The sequence below is a fragment of the Chiloscyllium punctatum genome, chromosome 2 (assembly GCF_047496795.1).
Source record: "Chiloscyllium punctatum isolate Juve2018m chromosome 2, sChiPun1.3, whole genome shotgun sequence".
NCBI lineage: Eukaryota > Metazoa > Chordata > Chondrichthyes > Orectolobiformes > Hemiscylliidae > Chiloscyllium > Chiloscyllium punctatum.
Window position 1 is genome coordinate 46,780,657 of NC_092740.1, and position 14,953 is coordinate 46,795,609.

A 14,953-nucleotide genomic window follows, 5' to 3' on the forward strand; every position below is an offset into this window, starting at 1 on the left:
ATTGGTAAGGGAACATTTTAAACGGATAGAATAATTTCCTGTCCGCATACTCTGTATTCTGAACAGTGATGGCAGAATTCAGCACCTACGATATGCTTCTAAGGGATCGTCTAAGACTTTGTCGAAGCAGATGGGAGAGGCATCAATCATGAGATCTAACAACACATATTTTTAGGTAGCTGGCCCTGTCCAAATTGAAACTTCTTTCCAGTGCAAGTTGAAGCATCACTTGTTTAAGGTGCTTGTGGCATAGTGGTAGTGTCCCTCTACCTCTGTGTCTGGGTTCATGTCTATCCTGCTCCAGAGCTGTATAACTATATCCCTGAACTAACTGATTAGAAAATACCAAACATGTTCTATTTGTTTCCTGACACACACTGTACAGATCAAATTTTATGATCTAAATCGGCACTGCATGAATGGATACAAGAGATAAATTCAATTGCAGCTTTCAGAATGGAATTGTAGAGTCATAGAGATGTATAGCACGAAAAAAAGCCCTTTGGTTCAACTCATCTATGTTGATCAGATATCCTAAATTAATCTAGTCCCATTTGCCAGCATTTGGCCCATATCCCTCTAAACCCTACTTATTAATATACCCATCCAGATGTTATAATTATACCAGTCTCCACCATTTCCTTTGGCAGCTATGCCATACATGCACCACCTTCTGCATGAGAGTTGCCCCTTAAGTCCCTTTTATATCTTTCCCCTCTCACCTTAAACTTATGCCCTCTCGTTATGGACTCCCCCATCCTGGGGAAAAGACCTAGGCTATTCACCCTATCAATGCTCCTCATGATTTTATAAATCTCTATAAGGCCACCCCTCAGTCCCTGGCGCTCCAGGGAAAATAGCGCCAGCCAATTCAGTCTCTCCCTGCAGCTCAAATCCTCCAACCCTGGCAACATCTTGGTAAATCTTTCTGAACTCTTTCAAATGATAAACCTTTGCAGGATAAATTATTTATATGGCAATGGAGAAAAAGAAAGTAGCATTAGTTGGAAAGCAGTACCATGGAGCTGACAAAGGCATGATGAGCTAAAGCATGCGTGCAATGATTTTGCTGCCTTCAGCAGTATGGGCAATGGTGAGAACGTTGTTAAAATATGGCGAAAGTGTGAAAATTTGGGTTTTCAATTTTGAGAAAAATATTTCCAAATTCCCCTTACTGTTTAAACAGCAAGTTCAGAATCTTGCTGATCAGTGGCAACTGCTTTATTTCCATGCATCGACATCGCATTATTAGTTATTCTCACGTAATGTTTATGCAGCTCCCAATTCCACCTTCCTTTCCCCAAGAAACTAGATGGCACTAATTCCTGACAAGAACATCAGTGCAGGTACCTGGAGATAGCACCTTCTCCATCTCTTTGGCCTACTACACTGTCACTTTCATTTCCCTGCATACTCCATGGGTGGTGTCCTCTTCCATCCTTTGTTCATCCAAATTGGCATCGCCAAGCCACCAGTTTCACTACATCACCACTTCAGCCCTTCAGGGCTTAACTTTCAATCTCAGCAACAGACTTATCTGATTCTTCCAGGTTGCTTTGCTCATTGGACTACATTTGCATCTTATGCATCTATACATGACGCATCTTCTGGTCTTTAGTTTGCTTTATTAGCATCGTTTCACTTTGTGCTAACTTGGAAGCTGCCAGCCTCAGTGGACTGCATCACTTTTCAGTGCAGAGAGAAAGGCAGACAGTTTGTTATAGTCCAGTCAAAGAATGGTCCTGTTGCTGCACAGCACTGTACTTGTCAATGTTAAAGCTACGACATGTGTAAGCAGCTTGTGGGGTAAACACACTGCATGTGCCTCAATTAAATGGATATGTCTGAAAGGTGACAAGTAGGTTAGACCGGGGAAACCCAGTGGATGTGGTCTACCTAGACTTCCAAAAGGCCTTTGATAAGGTGCCACACGGGAGGCTGCTGAGCAAGGTGAGGGCCTATGGTGTTCGAGGTGAGCTACTGGTATGGATTGAGGATTGGCTGTCTGACAGAAGGCAGAGAGTTGGGATAAAAGGTTCTTTTTTGGAATGGCAGCCAGTGACAAGCGGTGTCCCACAGGGTTCAGTGTTGGGGCCGCAGCTGTTCACGTTATATATTAATGATCTGGATGAAGGGACTGGGGGCATTCTAGCGAAGTTTGCCGATGATACAAAGTTAGGTGGACAGGCAGGTAGTACTGAGGAAGTGGGGAGGCTGCAGAAGGATCTAGACAGTTTGGAAGAGTGGTCCAGGAAATGGCTGATGGAATTCAATGTGAGCAAATGCGAGGTCTTTCACTTAGGAAAAAAGAATACAAGCATGGACTACTTTCTAAATGGTGAGAAAATTCGTAAAGCCATAGTACAGAGAGATCTGGGAGTGCTAGTTGAGGATTCTCTAAAGGTAAACATGCAGGTTGAGTCTGTGATTAAGAAAGCAAATGCAATGTTGTCAATTATCTCAAGAGGGTTGTAATATAAAAGCACCGTGGTGCTACTGAGACTTTATAAAGTTCTGGTTAGGCCCCATTTGGAGTACTGTGTCCAGTTTTGGTCCCCACATCTCAGGGAGGACATACTGGCACAGGACCGTGTCCAGAGGAGATTCACACGGATGATCCCTGGAATGGTAGGTCTAACATATGAGGAACGGCTGAGGATCCTGGGATTGTATTCATTGGAGTTTAGAAGATTAAGGGGAGATCTAATAGAAAGATAATACAAGATAATACATGGCTTGGAGAGGGTGTACGCTAGGAAATTGTTTCCGTTAGGTGAGGAGACTAGGAGACGTGGACATAGCCTTAGAATTAGAGGGGGGTCAATTCAGAACAGAAATGCAGAGACATTTCTTCAGCCAGAGAGTGGTGGGCCTGTGGAATTCATTGCTACAGAGTGCAGTGGAGGCTGGGATGCTAAATTTCTTCAAGGCAGAGATTGATAAATTCTTGATGTCACAAGGAATTAAAGGCTACAGGGAAAATGCGGGTAAGTGGAGTTGAAATGCCCATCAGCTATGACTGAATGGCAGAGTGGACATGATGGGCCGAATGGCCTTACTTCTGCTCCTATGTCTTATGGTCTTATGGTCTAAAGTCAAAGGGGACCAGAGTTTTGCGGACTCAGTGGGGATTATGCTCAGTCAGATGGGTGTTTTCATAGTCAGTCAAGAGACTTGTCTGATTCTAGTCCAAGGGGCTGGCCACTATCAGACAAGAGCTTGCTGCTACTAGAGTCAGGGGATCTGTCTCTTTGCATTCCAGCGACTAGGCCATGGATAGCTTTGTATGGCAAATGTAACCAGTCCAGAATTACAGGTAGGTCAGTTGAGATGCTCTGGAGACATCAGCCAGTTCTTGGTGGGAGGGGTTTGAGCATTAAACGGTCAGGAACTAATCAGGAGTTAGTCCATGGAGATCTGGGGAAAGTAGGAAGCTCAAGTCTGGTATAGTGACCATTGGGTTGGATCATTGCGAGATGTTACAGTGAAAGGGGTCAATTCACTGTAGGGTAGATCATAAAGATGAAAGGAGGGGATGGACAGCTCCAAGAATTTGAGAGATTGTTGGCTACAGATCACAATCACTCTGGTCTCAACTTGATGGAAGTGTATGACCAAAAAGGACATGGCAGTTCTTAAATCCATCAACTCAGGAGTTAAATTATAGTTGTAAGCATATTCTATCATATAGCTATAGGGAGTAAATTATAGTTATATCAAGAGATGGAATTGGGGCAGCAAGGTGGCACAGTGGTTAGCACAGCTGCCTCACAGCACCAGAGACCCGGGTTCAATTCCCGCTTCAGGCAACTGTCTGTGTGGAGTTTGCACATTCTCCCCGTGTCTGTGTGGGTTTGCTCCAGTTTCCTGCCACAGTCCAAAAATGTGCAGGTTAGGTGAATTGGCCATGCTAAATTGCCCGTAGTGTTCGGTGTAGGGGTCTGGGTGGGTTGCTCTTTGGAGGGTTGGTGTGGACTTGTTGGGCCGAAGGGCCTGTTTCCACACTGTAAGTAATCTAATCTAAAAAAAAATGAGTGATGACTGAAAGGGAATGCAGAAGCACCACCATAAAAGAAAAGGACATGAAACTGCTATCTTTGATCTAAAGTCAACTGATCAATACCAAGACAAAGTGGCAGCCACCACATGCAGAGTGATGAGAATAAGTTACTGTTTTCCTCTTGGAAGACAGCGTATGATTCTTTGAATGTGAAGCCCTGCCAGGGGTCATAGCATTAATTATGCATCCACTGGTTTAGTAAGGCCACCTGCCTGACATCAAGTTACAATATATTGATGAGTCATTCTTTATTCAAGAATGATCATTACAAATTATGGCCTCATGCAATCATGGCCATTACATAGTTTACATCAATTGCCTCCTTGTCATGTCATCGAATCAAATCTATGAAAAGGAAAACTTAAGTTTCAGCTGAGTTTGCCATTTTTAAATAACTTCTCATAACTGAATTTGAAAGTCAATTTTTTAGACCTGCTGCATTCACACACTGAACTGTAAGTATGTAAGGACATGGTCTGTGATGTTAAAGTCATTGACAGGAGCTGCTGTCATGGTGGATAATTGCCTGAATTTCACTTCTCCCAAGCAGTATTGGCCCTTTGGTTCTGCAACACACATATGGATAATGTTACATATCTCAGAGCTCCTTATCAAGGTATGACATTGGCCTCTTTACAAAACCTCCATAACATATAGTGTTAGTGGACATCATGATACTTCATAGACATGAATGTGAGGGCTTAGGAATCCCATTACTGAAATGCTGTTCTATTTCTGACTTCCCCACAGATTATTGGTTCAATCTTCTATATGTATCCCACGGGGGGAGGATTCCTTGTGGTTTTCTTTCTTTTCCGAAGACAATACTGAAGGAGACAACAATTACAATGCTGTCAGCAAGCCCAGCCAGAACAGCAACCTCAAGCAGGTGCTACACAACCTGTACAGAGTGAAGCAGCAGACAAAGACTCCCTGCAGGAGGCAAGAGAGAACAGCCACACTCTGAACTTACTGAGCTTGCTGTCATTTTCTATAGCCCTCTGAAACCAAGATTAATGGTGTCCTGGACCATCATCTCCTCAGCTGCTGGAACAGGACTTACACTTAGGACAAATAAGTGACCATCCATTCTGGTGCCTGTCAAGGTTGCATCTGCCATGGATTCTTATGTGAGCAGCTTATTTCAAGAAGCCAATCTCCCAATCCTTGGTCAGGAAATGTGTCTGGGATGTCATTGAAACCATTTTCTTCAGGTTACATCAGTTTATATCTTGCCTTATGACTAGAAGCCAAACAACTTGGGCACTTGGATTTTCCATCATTTCTGGCTTACCCCAGGTATAAGGGGCTACAGACTGCCCGCATCTTATTTTGAGAGAGACCTATCATTGAGAGGGCCCGACAGATTTAGTGAACTGGAAAGGTTTCCATATCATCAATGTTCATTTTATCTGTCATTGTCAATGCCAGATTTTGGAAGTATGTGCTTGGTATCCGAGGAGCTGCCATAATATGTACATATCGGAGAACTCATTAGTTTGTTCCTCCTTCTGAGGTTATTGGCCCATACAAGGGTGACAATTGGGAGAGAAGGACTATCCCGTCAAAACATGGCTGATGATACCTTCATTGCTTAAAAATGTGTTGCTGGAAAAGCGCAGCAGGTCAGGCAGCATCAAAGGAACAGGAGAATCGACCCTTGTCTCAGCCTGCTCCTGCCCCACCGAACTCATTTCTGCATACCTTGACACGGTCCTGTCCCCCTTAGTCCAAGAACTCCCCACCTATGTTCGGGATACCACCCACGCCCTCCACCTCCTCCATGATTTCCGCTTCCCGGCCCCCAATGCCTTATCTTCACCATGGACATCCAGTTGATATACACCTCCATCCCTCATCATGAAGGCCTCAAAGCCCTCCGCTTCTTCCTTTCCCGCCGAACCAACCATTACCCTTCCACTGACACCCTCCTTCGACTGACTGAACTGGTCCTCACTCTGAGCAACTTCTCTTTCCAATCCTCCCACTTCCTCCAAACCAAAGGAGTAGCCATGGGCACCCGCATGGGCCCCAGCTATGACTGCCTCTTTGTTGGATATGTAGAACAGTCCATCTTCCGCAGCTACATTGGCACCACCCCCCACCTTTTCCTCTGCTACATTGATGACTGTAGCGGCGCTACCTCATGCTCCCACGAGGAGATTGAACAGTTCATCCACTTTACTAACACCTTCCACCCGACCTCAAATTTACCTGGACCATCTCAGATTCCTCCCTCCCCTTCCTAGACCTCTCCATTTCTATCTCAGACGACCGACTCAACACGGACATTTACTATAAACCGATTGACTCCCACAGCTACCTCCTCCCACCCTGCCCCCTGTAAAAATTCCATCCCATATTCCCAATTCCTTTGTCTTCGCCACATCTGCTCCCAGGAGGACCAATTCCAATACCGAACAACCCAGATGGCCTCCTTCTTCAAAGACCACAATTTCCCCTCAGACGTGGTTGACGATGCTCTCCACCGCATCTCCTCCACTTCCCGCTCCTCCGCCCCTGAACTCCGCCCCTCCAATCGCTACCAGGACAGAACCCCACTGGCCCTCACCTACCACCCCACCAACCTCCAGATACATCATATCATCCTACATCATTTCTGCCACCTCCAAACAGACCCCACCACCAGGGATATATTTCCCTCCCCTCCCCTATCAGCATTCCGGAAAGACCACTCCCTCCACGACTCCTTCGTCAGATCCACACACCCCCCACCAACCCAACCTCCACTCCCGGCACCTTCCCCTGAAAATGCAAGAAATGCAAAACTTGCGCCCACACCTCCCCCCTCACTTCCCTCTAAGGCCCCAAGGGATCCTTCCATATCCGTCACAAATTCACTTGCACCTCCACACACACCATTTACTGCATCCGCTGCACCCGATGTGGCTCTCCTATACATTGGGGAGACAGGCCGCCTACTTGTGGAACGTTTCAGAAAACACCTCTGGGACACCCGCACCAACCAACCCAACCGCCCCGTGGCTGAATACTTTAACTCCCCCTCCCACTCCGCCAAGGACATGCAGGGCCTTGGCCTCCTCCATTGCCAGACCATGGCAACACAACGGCTGGAGGAAGAGTGCCTCATCTTCCGCCTTGGAACCCTCCAACCACAAGGGATGAATGCAGATTTCTCCAGCTTTCTCATTTCCCGTCCCCCCACCTTTTCTCAGTCCCAACCCCCAGACTCAGCACTGCCTTCTTGACCTGCAATCTTTTTCCTGACCTCTCCGCCCCCACCCCCTCTCCGGCCTATCACCCTCACCTTAACCTCCTTCCACCTATTGTATTCCCAGCGCCCCTCCCCCAAGTCCCTCCTCCCTGCCTTTAATCTTAGCCTGCTTGGCACACCCTCCTCATTCCTGAAGAAGGGCTCATACCCGAAATGTCGATTCTCCTGTTCCTTTGATGCTGCCTGACCTGCTGCGCTTTTCCAGCAACACATTTTTAAGCTCTGATCTCCAGCATCTGCAGTCCTCACTTTCTCCTCCTTAATGACACCTTCATGACATGTTCAGATTGACACAGAATGAAGATATAATGCTGCCCCTGCTTCCACTAGGGCCATAGAAGAACAGGCCTTAGGGGTCCTCAAGTTGAAATTTCAATGCCTGTGCGTTGCAGAACAGCCCAGAAAAGGTTTTCTTTTATTTATTCACAGGAATTGGGGATTGCTGGCTAGGCCAACTTTTATTGCCCATCCCTAACTGTCCAGAAGGCAGTGTAAAATCAACCACATTGCTGTGGATCTAAAGTCACATGTAGGCCAGACCGGGTGAGGATGGCAAATTTCCTTTCCTAAAAGATATTAATGAACAGGTGGATCTTTATGACAATTGACAATAGTTATATAATAACCATTAGGCTATCTTCTTAATGCCAGATTGTTATTGAACTGTATTGATTAATATGAAATGATGTGCCACATCATTGTGGCAAACTGTTCCCTGAACAACCAGAGATAAAAACAATGACTGCAGGGGCTGGGTACCTCTGGATTACCTGGAGGGAAAGTTTCTTAGGGGCCTGTCTGTGCCTTCCCTTTCCTGTGGATGTTTGCTGGCACCCTTGTCCCTCTGAAAGAAAGGGCCATTGGTGTGAGATTAAGGTCCCTGGTCCCTTCTTGTCTTTCCATTGATGTTGAGGATCTATGACTACAGCAATGGGATGTGGTCTCATGCATCTGGGAAGGTGTTAATGGCAATAGTAATGTTACTGGAGTCGTAATCCCAAATCCCAGACTGGTTTTCAATCCCACTATGGCAAATGTGATATTTGAAATCAAATAAAAATCTGAAATCAAAAGCAAATCTAATGGTGGTCAGGTAATTATTATTGATTGTTATAAAGACTCAGTAATGTTCATTGATGCCATTGTAGGGAAGGAAATCCTCACCTGGTTTGTCCCACATGTGAGTCCAGACCCATACCCCTCTGATATAGTATAGTAAGGGTAATTAGGGATGGGTTATAAATGCTGGTCTCACCAGTAATGTCCTCATCCTAAGAATGAAGAAAGCATCAGAATATTCTGGACCATGGTGACTGATAGATGCATGCCTGCCATACTCAGAGTGGTACTAACAGAATCACAGAATTATTCTGGTGCAGTAGGAGGCCATTTAGCCTTCTGTACCTGCACTGTCTATTACCTGGTGCTATTCTCCCGCCTTTTACTCATGCCCCTACACACACCATTACTGTCCAAAAAAACCCCAGTGTTCTCTTGTCTGTCTCGATTGAACCTGCTTCCACCACATTTGCACATAATGCATTCTATCCAGCATCTGCCGTCCTCACTTTCTCCTCAATGCATTCTATACAGTAACAACTCAATGTGTGAGAAAAGCTTTTCACATCACCCTCACTTCACTTGCACATCACATTAAGTAACATTGGTGGCATTCCCATACTCAGTCCAGTTTACCAAGTGCCTCTGACAAACCTGCTTTATGTTCCTGTGCCTGTCTGTACCTTTTGACAACTTAGTGGCCAAGACCATCTTTTGCCTAATGATCAGATACCTTGTCTCCAGCCATTCCCTGAATGTCAGAAACCTGGGGGTTTTCTTCTTTGACCAGCTGTAAGAGACATGTCAGTGATGTGTTTAACAGATTGCACTCACATGTCTAATCTAGACAGAGTACCCACTGAGGTAAAAGTCTCTGAGCTGGTAGGACTGCAAGTGGAGGAGGTTCTTTGGGTCCCACAAGTACCTGCCTTATGGAAGACAGTTGTCTACAGGGTTAAAAGCTTGTGCGGGTTAAAAGTGAGTTAGTACTGGTGTTAATGGGAGAACAGGGAGGAAGTGAGGACTGCAGATGCTGGAGACCAGAGTTGAAAAATGTGATGCTGGAAAATCACAGCAGGCCAGGCAGCAGCCGAGGAGCAGGAGAATCGACATTTTAGGCATAAGCCCTTCTTCAGGAATGGGAGAACATCACAGCACAGTGAAGGTCACTGAGCTGGTCTGTAGCCCTCACATGAATGGTCATGTTCTTCTGCAGCTAAATTGAGCCATTATGAGTTGAAGAGCCTGATGTCTGCCGACCTGCAGTTTATTTTCACCTTCTTCACCTAGTTATGAGGCATTTTCTTTCTTGCAATGAGACAAGAGGAGGGTTGAGTATGATGGAAGTGGATGGGATAGGTGGAAGAAATGAGATGGGAGAGGTAGTAAGGTGTCTCCAGTTGGTGAGCAGGTAGCACAGAAGGCAGCTAGAAAGGTGTCCCCAGTGAGTGAGCAAGTAGCATAGGTTGCGGGTAGAGCTAGTAATTTGGGAAGATGAGGTAAGTGAGAGGTGTTGATGCAAATGTAGCATGAATTATAGTTCACGAGCCTTGGTGAGAGGTACATGCAGTGGTAGAGCTCAAACAAACGGTGGCTCTGTGACTGTGAAGCAGCAGGGAAACTGGTGGCCCTTACCCTTGGGGAGCACAGAAGGTCATTAAGCTTCTCCAGGTATCACTGAGCATATCAGCCTGCACAGCCTTCTGTTCTAGACCACTGGCTCCATCCAAGATGGCTGCATGTAGTGGCAAATCTCCATGGCTGCCGTCTGGTAAAAGGCCAGCCCTCCTCTACACCACCCCATCCACCAGCACCTCCAGGTTGCTGTTGATGAAACAAGGTGTGAGCTTTCTGAGCGTTGACCTCAGTAATCATGTTGAAGCACTCGAGTGTGAAGGCCAGTCCCTGACATGTCACATCTGAAGTGCTGTGGAGTTGGGTTTTAAACATGGTACCAGCAACCAGAACATCATAAAGCCCTGGCACCAACAAGGACCTCTCCTGCTGCACAATTCCACAAGATGGACAGTGATTAAGAGTATAGCTAATAAGCTGATCACAGAGGATTGTCTGAGAAAAGCTGACATGGACCATTGCAGACCCAGCACGAACCTCACCTGAAAAAGCACTTTGCTTGAAAATGCAAAAATTTAGTTCATGGTCTCTTATGCTGTATAACACTATGACAGTGATCACACCACCAACTTGTGTTTACACATCCTTATCGCCATTCTTAAGGCTTTTCCAATGAGTCCTCAGACTGTGTAGAATTGTGTACATTTTGTCTGTGACGAAAGTGGGTACTGCAGATGCTAGAGATCTGTCAAGATCAGGGTGTTGCTGGAAAAGCACAGCAGGTCAGGCAACATCCAAGGAGCAGGAAAATCGAAGTTTCGGGCAAAAGCCCTTCATCAGGAATGCTCACGAGCCTTGGTGAGAGATACATGCAGTGGCAGAGCTCAAGTGAACAGTGGCTCTGTGACTGTGAAGCAGCAGGGAAACTGGTGGCAATCCTGATGAAGGGCTTTTGCCCAAAACTTCAATTTTCCTGCTCTTCAGATGCTGCCTGACCTGCTGTACTTTTTCAGCACCATTCTAATCTTGACCCTACATTTTGTCTATGTTTGAAGCCTCCATTTGGAAACATCTGCCTAGATTTTTAATTATATACTTAATTTGCGACATTGGTTACATCTATCGAAATATTCTTTACTTCTCGTGAAAGCCAATTAGATGAAACTCAAGCCCATTATAATTGGAAGCTTTTCTCCCTGTTTTAATGCCTCACTGGTCATTACTGCAGAAACAGGTGCATTCTGGAGTATTTTTCTCCCTCTGTCATTTTCCATAGGCTGCAGTTCAAATGTTTCTCTGTAGTGTAGCATTGTTTTTTTTCCCAAAGACAACACTATATTAATTTGTGTCCATTTAAATCTCATGCATGGTTGCAAAGTGATGCGTTTACTCTCAACCTATGGATGGAATATTTAATAGTGCATGCGATGGCAGAGATGCAAATTATGTTGGCATTTTTATTCTGTGCATAGACATAGACATCCACAAAGAGAAAAGAAGCCCTGAATTTACCCATAGCATACAATTACCTTTTTATTTTAACTTATGATAACATGGATTTCGTGTTGGTTTTACTGAAAGGTGATTATTAATAATTATTTCCTTAAAGCACAATGGAAATCAAGTATGAAAAGGAAATAATGTATACTATATTGTAACCCAATTACTTTATATCAGACGCTGAACATTCCTGCAGTGACATTTGAAACTGCTCTAGTGAAGCAGCAAAAAATCGTGAAGGTACTCATATTTTATGCATGATCTGTGGGAGAATGGAAATGAAAGGGTACTGAATTTGAGGTGGAGATTAGGAGAAGGTAACTATGTGGAGGTAATTATTAGAAAAAGCCAGTGGTATTCAAAGTAGGAGAGGCACCTACCACTGATGCCCTGTAGTTAAAATTCTCAAGGAAATCAATCAAGAAACAACAAGCCCTGGAAATAGAGTGAGAATCATAATGCAATATTTTTAGACTGGAAGGTTGTAAACTGTAATGTCCCTGAGGGCCTTGTGCTGGGCGTATTTCCATTGCAGGAAAACCTGATGATCTGGACTGAGGTATTAGGGTGCAATGTCAAAATTATAAACATGGGAGGAATATTAACTGTGAAAAGGATTGTAAATTATTTCAGCAGGATATGGTTAGATAAGCAGATTAAGGAGGTAGATATCAGATACAATTTAATGAAGGCTGTCGAGGAAAAATAAGATTCACACGTGTCAGGGCAACTTATGTCGAGGGACAGGGGTTGGGGCCCAGATCCACAAATCTTTAGAAGTGGAATAACAAGTTGATAAAGCTGGATAAAAGCAGATGGAATCACAAGCTTATTTATTAAAAAGGGCATGAAATTCAAAAACAAGAATAATATAAATCCATCAGGATCATTGGTTAAACTTTGGATGAAATGTTCTGGCTGATCCTGCAAGTTCATACAGTGGCCAGATACATTCAGGAAATATAGGTCAGAGAACAGAAGCTGAGGAATTATGGACTTCTTCCATTTCCTTACTTCACATAAACATTGTTCTACTGCTAGAGACACTGCACTGGAGAGAGCAAAGGTAATGAGAAAAGAGGCTTCCACCATGCTAGGGCAGACCCTCACTGAAGATTCAACTAGAGGCAGAAACTGAGAGACAATCCATCTTGTTCGCTGCTAGTGGGAACAGGAAGCCCACATGGTTCAGCAACATGTGCAGTCTTAATGAGTTCAGCAGCAGAGACCGGGCAGTCAACTGTCCCATAATTTTAAGGAATTATCCCTCATCTTGACTATAGGTTATGGGATGCTTTTTGTCCCATATTTCCAGGACAGTGATAGGCCCAGGTGGAGTGTCCAGTTGAGCACTGAGGTCCTGTGTGGGCCAGCTGGTAGAGGTATTTGCTGACATCTTCAGCCTCTCCTTGCTACAAACCAAAGTCCCTATCTTCTTCAAGAAGACCAGCATTATCCCAGTACCAAAGGAAACACATACAATGTACCTGAATGACTACCACCCAGTGGCTCGGAACTCCACAAACATGAAGTGCTTTAAAACACTGGTCATGGGCCACACCAGCTCAAGTCCTCCCCAGCCTGCCTCGATCTCCTACAAATTGCCTACTAGAGAAAGAGATCCACAGCGAATGCCATTTCCCTAGCCCTGCACTCATCCCTGGAACACCTGGATAACAAGGACACATATGTCAGGCTCCTACTCAGTGACTATAGCTCCACCTTCAATACCATAATCGCTTCCTAACTAATCTCAAAATTCCAAAACCTAGGTCTCCACTCTGCCCTCTGAAACTGGATCCTCAGCTTCCTGACCCACAGACCGCAAACAATGAAGATAGACAACATCACCTGCTTCACGATAATCCTCAACATTCGAGTCCCCCAAAAGACGTGTTCTCAGCTCCCTACTGTACTCCCTGTACCCCCACAACTGTGTAGCCAGATTCCAAATGAACACCATCAACAAGCTTGCCAACGACACCAATGTAGTAGGATGGATGTCAAACAACGATGTATTAGAATACAGGAAGTGGATAGAGGGCTTGGTGACATGGTGCAATGACCACAACCTCTCTCTCAATGTCAGCAAAACTAAAGAACTGATCATTGACTTCAGGAAGAAAGAAGAACATGCCCCTATCTGCATCAACAGAACTGAGGTGGAGCGGGTCAGGAATGTCAAATTCCTAGGAGTGATGATAACTGACAACCTGTCCTGGACCTCCCAAGTAAATGTGACTGTCAAAAAGGCACAACCATGCCTCTTCTTCCTCAGGCAGCTTAGGAAATTCACCATGTCCTAAATATGACCGAAATATCAACTCCTCTGCTCCTCGGATGCTGCCTGCCCTGCTGTACGTTTCCAGCACCACACTCATCAACTCTGATCTCTAGCATCTACAGTCCTCACTTTCTCCTATGTCCATAAGGACCATCACCAACTTGTACTGATGGGCCATTGAAAGCACACTGTCCAGATGCATAATGACCTGTCCAGGATCTTAAGATATGCAAGGAAGTTGTGTGCAAAGCCCAGACCATCACTGAAGCCAACCTCCCATCCATGGACTCTATTTACACTTCTTGTTGCTGCGGAAAAGCTGCTGACATCATCAAAGGCCCCTCCCAGCCTGGTAAAGCTCTTTTCTATCAGGGAGAAGATACAGAAGCTTGAACACATGCACGAACAGTTTCAAAATAGTTTTTTCCCTGCTGTTATTAAACTGCTGAATGGACCTCCCTAACTTCAAGTAATGTTGATCTTGCTAATGGTGATCTTGCTTTGTGCGCTTCCTGTGCAGTGTAACCATATATGCCTCTGTCTGTCTAAGCACGCTATGATCTGTATGTCCTTGTTTGCAATGATCTGCCTGCACAGCTTGCAAAACATAACTTTTCACTGTACTTAGGTACATGTGACCACAATAAATCAAATCAAACCAAATCAGCCTGGGAGTCTCAGCTGAGTGACTCAGGTGGAACTGCAGGTCTGAGAGGCAGTTGGTTGTTTGACTCCAGAAGATAAAGTGTAAGGTTTGAATGCTCCCCACTCTCCCACAGGCACTGTTCCTTCAGTTCCCAGAAACCATTCCCCACCCCAGCCCAGCTCTGCTCCCGTGCTCATCAGCATCTGCCAGCTATTTCCATGGTGACCAGCATACCCCTCTCCTGGTCCCACAGAGAGTCACTTAATCTATTCCATAAGAACTGGTCGTCCTGAGCAGAAGAGAGGTGTGGGGGACCCAAGTGCATTCAGAAAGGTCTCAGTGATTCTTTCTGGTGTGGAAATGGGAGTCTTAGACAGATCAGGTTGGCACTCCACCCAGTTACCAGTCACCAGGGTGCAAAGACAGGGGCACCCTGAGACCATCGAGTTTCCTGACCAAGAGAGAAAGGTATGTGCAGGAGACCTGGTGATGGATAAGGAGAGGTCCAAATCTGTTGGGCTGAAGGCTGGAGTGTAGATTGCAACAGCCTTAGCAATTAGAAACCTGCAGGGC